Source organism: Eriocheir sinensis, chromosome 55 (assembly GCF_024679095.1).
Source record: "Eriocheir sinensis breed Jianghai 21 chromosome 55, ASM2467909v1, whole genome shotgun sequence".
Classification (NCBI taxonomy): domain Eukaryota; kingdom Metazoa; phylum Arthropoda; class Malacostraca; order Decapoda; family Varunidae; genus Eriocheir; species Eriocheir sinensis.
The window spans coordinates 4,142,040-4,153,519 of NC_066563.1; the positions used below are offsets into that span (position 1 = coordinate 4,142,040).

At 43.7% G+C, this 11,480-nt stretch overlaps 2 long non-coding RNA genes across 3 annotated transcripts; one reads left to right on the top strand and one right to left on the bottom strand.

Annotated features, from left to right (window-relative positions):
* Positions 1–806: 806 nt before the first annotated feature.
* LOC126983925 (uncharacterized) lies at positions 807–5,260 on the top strand. Of its 2 annotated transcripts, none has more exons than XR_007736296.1 (3): positions 807–915; positions 2,417–2,559; positions 3,695–5,260. It is a non-coding gene; the product is annotated as an uncharacterized LOC126983925 (long non-coding RNA). The 2 variants fall into 2 exon arrangements; XR_007736295.1 differs by lacking the exon at positions 807–915 and adding an exon at positions 992–1,454.
* Positions 5,261–5,403: 143 nt separating this feature from the next.
* Positions 5,404–8,566, bottom strand: LOC126983924 (uncharacterized). The gene is made up of 3 exons (XR_007736294.1): positions 8,430–8,566; positions 6,439–6,570; positions 5,404–5,659 (listed from the first exon to the last, which is right to left on the bottom strand). It is a non-coding gene; the product is annotated as an uncharacterized LOC126983924 (long non-coding RNA).
* Positions 8,567–11,480: the final 2,914 nt, after the last annotated feature.

Sequence of the window (11,480 nt, forward strand, 5' to 3'; positions counted from 1 at the left end):
AGTGTTGGTAAAAGCTCTCAAACCCATAGTATAATTTGAAGAGGTAAATGAGCAGTTTATATTTACTCAAGTGTTTGCATAAGCTCTTAAAACTCTTCATATGTATTATTAGTCGAGGCATTTGAGCAGTGTCAAATTGCTTATGTGTTAGTTAGGGCTCTCAGATAACCCTTTACATGCATATTTAACAAAGGTGATGGAGTAGTGTAAAGTTACTCAGGTGTCACTAAGAGCTCTCAATAACCCTCTTTTCTGGCTAATAAGTAGAAATAATTTTTATGTCTGACTAACAAGAGGTAATTGAGGAGTTGAAAGTTACTGAGATGTTACAATTGGTGCTCTCAAAAACCCTCAATCTGCTCAGTAAGTAGATATAAGCAGATATAAGTAGCTAGAAGTAAAAATAAGTATAAGTATTAGTAGATATAATCAAATGTAGAGACCAAAATCCTTCCTTAAATTTACTAGAGAGAAAAATTGGTGAAATAGTGTCAGCCTAATAACTGGATACGATTCGTGACGTTCCAAACTCAAGATAGATAGATGTAAGTCCTAACCTCCCATACAAATGAAATAAATAAGCTTGAAATAGGTAAGATAATTAAGGTTAAACTTTAAAACTCCCGCTGGCCGCCAGGTAGCGCTGAGGAGGAGGAGGACGAGGCACACCGTTGCCAGACTATCGTACTCAGAGCCTCATATTTACCGGTTTTTGAGCCATAGATATTGCCAGAAAACACCAATAATAAACCATTTTAACTCTAACTATATATGAAGGTAGTTATTGGGGTCGAGAAGTCAGTTTTGGGGTCGGAAATCGGCAAACATGGAGGCTGAGTACGACAATCTGGCAACGTTGAAGAGGCAGAACGCAGCAGGAGAGGCAGATGGAGAAGTCTACGCTCATCCACGATTGTAAGTACTTCTATGACTTGTCTGAATGTAATATGGTGACGATCTCCCTCCCCATAACATTATCTAGACGTTTGTGTGGGTGTGATGAGGAGGAATAGCGGGAAATAGGCATAAAACCGTGATTAGTGAGGAGACGGCCGGCGGGGTTTTGACAGGTGGTGATCAGCTGATGCCCGCACGTGGACCCTCGAGGCACCGAGTCCAAGGGGCGTATTTTAAAACATTTTGTCGCCCAAGTTCACATATTTGACATGGCTTTCGTAGGAGCTGTAGGCCTTTCCAGAGGTAGTTTTATGACCCTGGTGGTAGTTTGACCCTTCTGTACCATGAACCTTAAAAAACACTCTTGAAAACCCGGTTGACCCCCTAGCTCTTTGACCTTTAGAAATAGTTGATGTGAGAAGCGATGGTGCCTTAAAGTACGGCCCCAAGGGTGTCCAAAATCGTGCAATTCACAACATCTATCACCAGAAAACTATTAGTGCCTACCGCCCACACGGCCACTAGGACCTGCCTGGGCTGGTGGACTGCTGTGCTTAGTGAGTATCCTGCATTTGCCTCTAGATTGTAGTCCATATGTACAGTCCCTTATGTCTGCTCCCTTAACTAAATCAAGGCCTTTATTTTTTTAGCACTTGTCCCCCACCATTGTATCTTTTTAGTTTCCTGGTGCTACTTCCACATGTATCCTTAGTTGTATAATCACACTCTGTACTGCCTGGGGGTTGGGATGGCATGCTCCTCCCTTCTCCTTTGTTGTTTTACTTGCAACAATAAACTATCAATCAATCAATCTTAAGGCTCTAGTACTAGGCTACCTATTGTAACGTGTTGGTGTTGGGTGACAAGTGATCTTAATTTGTTCTCTGAATGAGTCTATTGTATCTAGCACTACCAAAATCTGGGTAATACCCACCTAGAATTACTAGATGGGGTTGGCCTGGCACGCATCCCGAACCCCCAAGACAAGCTTTTTTGGGAACTGTGGGAGAATGGGCAACAAAAAATAAAAATTTTTTTCCTTAGGTGAGTAAAGTGACGTGCCCCCAGGTGTATGCTCCCCATTTGTATGTTAGTCTGGCACTACTAAAGCCTTAACTGATGGCAGATGAGCTGTAAGGACCATGAAGTGCTGGTTGGGGAGTGTGGTGTGAGAGCAGCTATAGTGACAACCTTGCCCAGGAGCCAGTACAGCTTGCAGGATTCTTTAGGTTAGAGGGTTTGCTCGGAAGGCAGTTTTTGCTTGAAGCTCTAAAGTAAAAGGTTGGGGTGAATTTCCAATGTTTTGTGTTGTAATATTCACAGAGCTTGCAGGATACTTTAGGTAAGAGGGTTTACTCAGAAAGCAGTTTTTGCTTGAAATTCTAAAGTATGAGGTTGGGATAAATTTCAAGCTTTTTGTGTCGTAATATTCACGTCTATTGCATGTGCCTGCATATACCATACTGAAAACATTACCCTTTAAAATATCGGAATTTTACCATACAGTCCTTTTTTTCAGCACCTCCGAGGGGCAGCCATGGCTAAAGTGTTGCCAATTTTTCCTGTGCATCCCTCCTCCTCACATTTAAAGATGCACCAGGTCACACAGGGATATAAGAAGACTACAAGAGGCCAGACAACCTACACATGGCAGATCCTGAGGTTGGTAAGGTAAAGGTAAAATTGGGGACGCACAGTATAGCTGCTTGTGGCCTTGGTGCTCATCTCCATCACATTAGCCCTTGAGTCTGTGGTGGGTTAGAATGCATTACCCTGGGACACAGGGCCAGTTACCAGGTTACCACAGAGGAGAGTACCTTCTCCATTCCTTCTCAGATAACCATTTATTAACCAGCCCAAAAAGAATAATGAACAGCTAGGTGGGCAGGGTGCTGACTCCCCAGGCCAGGATTTGAACTCAGGCCCTTCCCATCCATAAATACATCTAACTTCCATTTAAAGCTCTTACTTTCAAATATGCGTGTTATGCACCTGTACAGATGCCCAGCGCATCATAAATCCAGATCCAGACCCAGACGTGTTTTTAATTGTGCACCACACTACAAAGGTTCACTTATGTACAGAGTTGAAAGGCCAGAAAAGTGGAAATGAGTACTGAGATTCAGTGGTGCTACCTGTTGTTTGTCCTCAACTTTACCTCTTGTGTTCCTGAGGGCATGATTCTGTAGACCATTTAGATTGTAAAGGAAGGGGAAGGAACAAGAGAAGGGAATTTAACTCAAGAAAAGGAAACCATTTAGATAATAGAGGAAGGAGAAGGAACAAGAGAAGGGAATTTAACTCAAGAAAAAGAGACCATTTAGATTGTAGAGGAAGGAGAAGGAATGAGAGAAGGGAATCAAACTAAAAAGAACATTACTCACCCACTTACCTACTTGTATAACCTTAGACCCTAACTTGTGTTCCTGAAGTTTTATTGCTTCATTGTGAATTGATTTGGTTTGCTGCTTCAAGATCTACCGTATGTCTTATTGTCAAGCTTTATTGTGTCAGTGATGCTGAGCATCATCTACTGGAGAAGTGATTCACATGTAGGAATAACTTACATGTCTTTTTCATCAACTGGTGGCTCTTCATGGTGCTCAGTCTCTTGCAGGCCTCTGTTCCAAAGATCATTTTGCATAACCTTGTTCAAGTTATCTTTGAGCTACTCATTATTATAATTAAGATCCTCATCTCTCCTTTACCCCATTATTTGCATCCATCCTCTCCATGTTCATTTTTATTGATTTATCAAAGACTTTAAATTCCCATGAACAGAAATGCCTTTTTGCAGCTCTGGTTTGGGCTAAGCTGGAACTCACCACCATGACCTCAGAGGAGCAACTACCTGCATGATAACCATGAAGCTTCCTGCATCTCATGAGCTGGCTGGGTGAGGGTGTGGCAAGAATCACTCAAGCAGAGGAAAACGGAACAGGGAAGTGACTGGTCGGGGCAGCCGGGAGTTTGCAAAAGGAAGGGTTGGTGAATCCCATGAGAATTGTTGTCAGCAGGTCATTGTATCTGTCAGAGTGGGTAACATGGGGTCCAGTCATACTTATTTTTGGCACATTGGTGTTCTGCAGGGTTTCCATACAGGATTACTTTGAAGGTTTGATGACCCTTGAACGTACAGTGATGCCAGGGGCTGTGAGCTTGCCAGGAGTGTGTGGGCTTGCTGATGACAACACATGGAGGCTCTACAGGCTGTGGAAGAGTTGTCAACAGGAAGGCCACAAGACTCCTGTTAAATAGGTTGACACTGATTTCAGGCTTGCTAACATTCCTGGCAGGTTTGTTTCAAGTTTGTTAAGCTTGATAATCAAAGGAATAAAGTACAAAAACTGTAAAACATCTCCATACCTGAAATGTGTAGGCTGGACTTCATGAATACCCTTGTAACATGAATTTATAACCTGATGATAACAGTACTGGAGGTGAAAGGAGTCATTCTGTGCGGAGTTCAGTTTATTCCCCGATAATTTTGGCTTCGTGTTTTCAAGGGGACTGAGGGAGCTTCAGAGCCGTCACGTCTTATGAGCCCAGTCACAGGCAGCTCGGTTCGCTGAATAGAATGAACTGCTGTGAGGGTAATCAATTTGGGTCAGATGCTTGGATGTTATTGATTGACTGTGGCATCTTCCCTTTCCTTGGTTTATGTTTCTTTGTTATCATGTGTTATTTACCTAACGTCCTCCCGTCTTCCCTTCCCTTCCTCGCCCATTCCTTCGTCCATTTTCTAACATCCTCCCTTCTTTCCTTCCCTTACTCTCCTGCACCCATTCTCCTTCTTTGCCCATTCCTTCATCCCTTACCCAATATCCTCCCTTACTCCCCTGCACCCACACTCCTTCATCCCTTACCTAACGTCCTCCCTTTCCTGTCCCCCCCTCCACTCCTTTAGACTCACAGTCCCTGCAGCCTCGGCCCACACAATATCTCTTGTCCTTTTGTTGATGGTATGGTTTGCATATTTAGGGTATACAATGCTTCTCTGGCTTTCCTGTCAAGCTGAAAAGTGACCTCAGCAAGAAAGAAAGGCCACAGAAGCATTGTGTATCGTCATGTGAAAGAGATCATCAACAAAAGGACGGGAGATCTGGTGGTGGCTGAGACTGGAGTGAGTGCTGCCTAATTTTTCTTGTAAGTAGAGCTGTACAAACCAATAAAAAGGCAGATGTCATGGCCAATCAGTAGCATCCAGACCATTGACCACATGTGAATACCCTCTTGTCAATTCAGCGAGCTCAGCCACCACTGTGACTGGGCTTGTAAGACGTGACGGGACTTGAGCTTCCTTGGTTATTCTAAGAAGTATTGGCAAAACTAGTTGGGAGTTAACTGAACCTGGCACACCAACATCTTTTTTCACCTTAAACAATAGCTTTCTCAAGACTCACTCAGCCTTCCTATTGCAAAATCCTTGATGCTTGGATACTTCATCATGTGAGTTTTCTAGTATAAGTAAACTATACTCAATAGGAGGCTAAGAGAACAATAATGCTTGATTTATATTTATTCAATTACATCTCTAAATTCCCTGGGCTAAGTTGGAAGTCTGTAGCTAGTAGTAATTTCTTGTAATCTTCAGTGCAGGAGTTCCCAGGGGCTGCTAGGTGATAGGCTCTTGGTGGTGGGTACTCTTCCCCTGGCAGTCATCCTGTAGCATCCTTCCTCAGCTGGTTCATGGTTCATATGCTCCTTGCAGCAGTTTTCTACCCCTGGCAGTTGTCCTGTAGTGTCCCTTCTCATATAAAACCTTAAATTAGAGGTGGAAATATAGATGAATGGTAGTGGCGGGAGGGAGAATATTTGCAGGAGGACGGACGGGGGGGGGGGGGGGGACACACACACACACACACACACACACACACACACACACACACACACACACGCACACACACACACACACACACACACACACACACACACACACACACACACACACACACACACACACACACACACACACACACACACACACACACACACACACACACACACACACACACACACACACACACACACACACACACACACACACACACACACACACGCGCCCACACACACACACACACAGATACCCTACTCTATCATATCCACTCATCCCTCATACACATGGCACACGTTTCTCCCTCCTAAATATCCCAGTGTTCACATTCAGAAAACTAATCCTCTTCTAACTGAATCTACCACTTTGTTCTTTATTAGCACCTACAATCTGCCTGCCTACCCTGTTCTGCACTACCTCAAGGTTTTCAAGCTCTTAACTGTTCATGTCATGCATTTTAATCCATATGTGAGGCCTGGTATTGCCTTGTCCTTCCTTCCATGTCCCTCTCGCCCTTTTGTATCCGTTTGCTCTGCACCTCACCACACTCCCTGGTCTTCCTACCCACTGGTTTGCCCTTGAAATTGTCCTGCTTCGTTCTATCTGTCCCACTCTTGTCTACTATGATTCCTAGATATTTGTATGAACTGTTGTATTTTACTTATTAAATAAAAATAAACAACAAGACAGACTTTTGATTACTGAACCTCTTTTGTTGATGATTCCTCCTCCTGGATGACAACCTTTCACATATGGATGTATCTTGGTATTGGAGATAATGCTGGTGCTTGTGGGTGGTGAGTTTTGATGGTTGCTAAGATGCTCAGCAGTGTCTTGCCCTGTAAAATGGTGAGCAGTCAATATACAAACAAATATATGCATTTGGTTAACTGTGGCCAGGCTCCCCGCAAGGTTTCTTCACTGTTAATTTATATCTATACAGTCTGTCTATTCTATTCACTGTCCATTTCCATCTATCTGTTCAATTGTTGGGGGAGCAGGAAAAAATATCTGGTAGGAGAACCTTCCCAAAAGATTATATTTCTGCTACTGGTGACAGGTAAAGTATGCAAGTTCAGATATCAATTTCAGTGCCACAGCATTAGAAGAGGAGGATGATTACTTAAATGTCATGAAAGAAAGGATGAAGGGTTAACTGACACTGAAAAAGTGGAACAGATGGCGAATGTGATGTACAGTTGGCCTTTGTGTCGAACTGACATCGCTGAGAGCGAAAAAAACTGGCAGTGAACAACAGGTAGAACCATGGCGGGACACAGCCTGGCGACACTATACAGATGTTAAATGTTTATCTGTGTTTTTTGTACTTTCTATGTGACTTTGGCGTTTTTTTGTACTTGATTGGCGTGTTGAATTGAGAATTTGGCGTTTAAGAACCTAGGCACCTAGGCACACATTTGGCTAGGCTTTTTGTTAAACTTGGGAGCATTTTTTGGGGGGAGCATTTATGAGGCATTAGTTAGTGACCCATGTTTTTGTGGATATATGACTGACAAAACACAAGACGAATCGACTCGATCAGTCTCCTTTTCGGCCTTTGGAAATAGCTGATGTTAGAGGCAAAAGCGTTTGAGGATACTGAGTCGATCCATACGGCACCGAGGCATCACTACGGTCAACAAATTACCTTCCCAACAAAAATAACTCCAAATACCTATCCCAAACCTGTCCAACTTAATCGGAAGTACAATATAAAATAAATAATCAATAACCTGAACACCGGCAGCCTTTTTCACTCACATAACTCACGAATGGCGAATCGCCTAGCTCGGTTCTTCCAGGTTGCTGCTCCACTCCCCCCTCCCTCTCCTCTCCCTGGGCTGCCGATCATCAGTATGTTTTTTTACTCACTGTGGTTCTCGTGGTAGAATTTTGATATCTGGTGTGGGGAATTTACAGCAGGCCTCAGGTGTGACCACACAACGACCAGAGAGAGATAGTTGACAAATAATCACTTTCTTCCTTGTTAGATCGTTCAAGTTCCTACGTTTTTACTTCATTGTGGATCTCGTGGGTAAGAATTTTGATATCTCAGTGTTTTTAGCATTCTGATGCCTAAGTTTCCCCAACCCAGCCTCATTGAATTGTAAAAACGTAAACACACTATTCAACAATCACGGTACAAATCGGTATTACTCGTCAACTTTGCCAACATGACTAACTAATACTGAGGTAGTTTGATCATTAGGAAGTTAGTTAGATTAGGGAACCCGCGGAATTTATGGGTGAATCCTGTTGGTGAGTGAGAGGTACAATGCCTTATTCACTCACACACTCACACATTCACATACTTACACACTGCCACAAACTCACTTTCACACACTCAGTACTCAAAAAACTCATTCACTCACCCACAAACACATCCTCACTCGCACTCACCCACTCTTACTCATCCACTCTCTCCCTAACTCCCTCACTCACTCACCCACTCACACTAAGCTACACATAACCAGTAGATGGGCGAGTCACCCCTGTACGATTAGGTGAAAACGCGCAAGAAAACGAGGCGTAAGACAACTCACGAGTCACACACACTGGCTGGATGAATGTAGATATGTAGACGGGACTATTAGAGATTAGCTCGGGCCCTGTAAACTACAAATAAATAAATACACACACACACACACACACACACACACACTAAAAATATGTATACGAGGCCCTCCAGATAACTTACCTTGGTATATGTGGTGCCGGTAACGCCCAGGTAACACCCAGTCACCAACTGCTAGTCTTGAGTAAGTGATCCACTCTGCTGCAACATATCCCTCCTCTCCCTGACCTGCTGAACAACTGGCACCAGAAATAGGGTATAAAAGGAACCTCTGGCAACTTAGCAGGCTTGAGTTGACCACAGCGCCGTCAGAGGGAGATAGTTAACAAAATTATGACTTTCCACCTTGTTAGATCATCCAAGTTGCTATGTTTTTACTTCACTGTGGTTCTCGTGGGTAAGAATTTTGATATCACGGTGGGGGTACAACGGGCAGGCCTCAGGTGACCGCAGCGACGCCAGAGAGAGAGATAGTTGAAAAATAATAACTTTCTTCCTTGTTAGATCGTTCAAGTTCCTGCGTTTTTACTACATTGTGGTTCTCGTGGGTAAGAATTTTGATATCACGGTGTTTTTAGCATTCTGATGTATAAAGGGGCTATTACACTGAGCAAATTTTCCGTGGATCTTCAGTCAAACCACGATTTCCGCTGGCGTGGTTCTCATATTTCCGTGGTTTTCTGACGTGTCCACGATCTTCCAAAGCTATGGTAGATTTCACCGAAGGACAACGGTATTACTCACCATCATCATCAGCAGCAATAACAAGAAACAAATGAGAACCACGCTAGCGGAAATTGTGGTTTGACTGAAGATCCACGGAACATTTGCCCAGTGTAATAGCCCCTTAAGTTTCCCCAACCCAGCCTCATTGAACTGTTAACTTGGCAATGAGACAACGATCGTCGGTCTTCCCAGCACGACTGCCAATTTAACTTCATTGTTCCTCATATTGTATTATGCGTTTCATAAAGAAATACAGATAATTAGAATGTGCACTATAGTTTCCCTGCACATAAACCCTTAGTTCAAATTCCACAAAACTTGAAGCACCTTAGAATTGGAAGCAAACACGATCCGAAGCAGAGAGTGAGCAGTTCTCATCTCTCATGGGGAAAAAAAAATAGTGTCTGTTTACCTGATCTACATCACTACTGCCACTGACAATGTACCGATGGGAAAGAGAGGCGAATGCTATTTGTTGCAATGAAAAAAAGGTGCCTCTGTCTACATAATCTACAACACTCCTGCCACTGACAATATACTGATGGAAAACAAAAGGAGAATGCATTTTCTTGTAAAACATATTTATTTTGACGGACATAACATGACATGTACACGTATATACACAGAGGAAAGTTGTTCGGGCGTGTGAAGGATCTGTTGCGTTCATTCTCCCGCCGAGGACGCCAGGCCGAGGGGAGCCCGACGCCCTGAACCCCGACGCCTGCACGCCCACACGCCTCTGTCCCCCACGCCCACACGCCCACCCCACGCCCCTTCTCCGCTGCAGGGTTGCCAGATATGGAAACTACCTCATTACACAATTCCCAAGTTCTCATTATCATTTTTTACGAGAACGTATTTACTTATCTAATATTATGACATTCGTGCACTTGAAATACATAACCTTCCTTGAGAATTAGCACACAATGTTTACTTTTTGGCTGTGCAGGCTAAGGTAATCGAGCAGAGCAGCCGATGCAGATTGAAATACGAAACCTCACTAACTGACTCCTTTTCAAGTTCCCAAACAGATTTCTCTTTTCCCAAGTCAACCCAGCTCGGCACGGTAATGAAAAGTGGCAGATGCAACCCTAGACTTCAGCGGGTGACGGACCTAATTAGGGGGTGGGGGGGTTAGGGGTAGCCAGCGGGGTGTGGTCCACAGGGGGGGGGGGAGGAGGGGGTTTCACAGCCAAAAATTTTCTTTCAAACAATAAATGCTCGCTGTCACATAATAAACATCCACCTGACCCGAATGCTGTTGCTGGCTAATGGAGATGTTTGAAGTTATGACACACAATAGCAATGATAATCTCTGAACTTAAGTAGTATTAATATATATATCTTCTTCACGACCGTAATGTATTTTAATAATATGATTTGCGCGAGAGAACCAAAGAACGGGTAGACGGAAGCCAGGTAGCGTGTACATTTCCCTTCTATGTACGGGGATGTGGCGCCCATTCTTGAACAGGTCAGGTTAGGTTAAGTTAGGTATAGTTGGAGTCAATTTAGGTAATTTTGAGTGGAAATCACAATGAGAGTTGTTGTTGTTGTATTTTCGCCAGCGCGACGGCTGGCTGGGCTATGGAAGAGCCCTACAGAGGTGGTTGTCTGAAGGGGGCTATAATGAGCCAGTCAGAAGGGGGGGAAGGTGCCGACAGACCGACTCAATCGGCTAACGTCAGTCGAGCCGACCAAGTCGGTCTGTCGACGAAGACTGGCGTTCTCCTGTGACAGTATTTTCCAGGACACCCCGTGGTTAGTTTCGGAGCTACAGCCACCCTTGAACAGGGGAGGTTACGTTAGATTAAGTAGAAGTTACGTATGTTAATTTTGAGTGGGAATCACAATGAGAGTATTATCCAGAACACCCCGTGGTTAGTTTCGAAGCTACAGCTCAGCGTCTTGACTCAGGGAACACATACCCGTAGAGAGATTGGGAATATGCGGCCGGCAACCATCACCCAAGAAGGAAAACAAGACGAAAAAAGCTAAATTCGTTGGCCCATAGCATCAGAGAAACAATAGAATACAACCACGAAAGTCACCGATGAGACTGACCTGACTGCAATGACATAATAAGCGATTAGTGACACATCAAACAGCTTTATTATGGTTATGTATGTACTCTTTGTTGTTTTTATTGTATTTTTTAATCATCGCTTTAATAACTGACGACTTCCAAAAGTAAATGTTGGTTGGCTATACGACAGACAAAGCGTAAGCGTAAGATGAGGTTTTGTACATCGCTGGACGCCGGAAGCAACGACTCGTAAGCTCGTATTCTTAAACGTCTCAGTTCGCCTGTTTGAAAAGCCTCTCGTATACAGAAGTCGCTGGGCCTTTCATGGACTGTTTTGTGATGCCAGGGATAGTTTGACACGACCTCTGCATCTTGAACTAAAAAATCACCCATGAAAAACCGGTTACTCTTCTCTGTGGGCT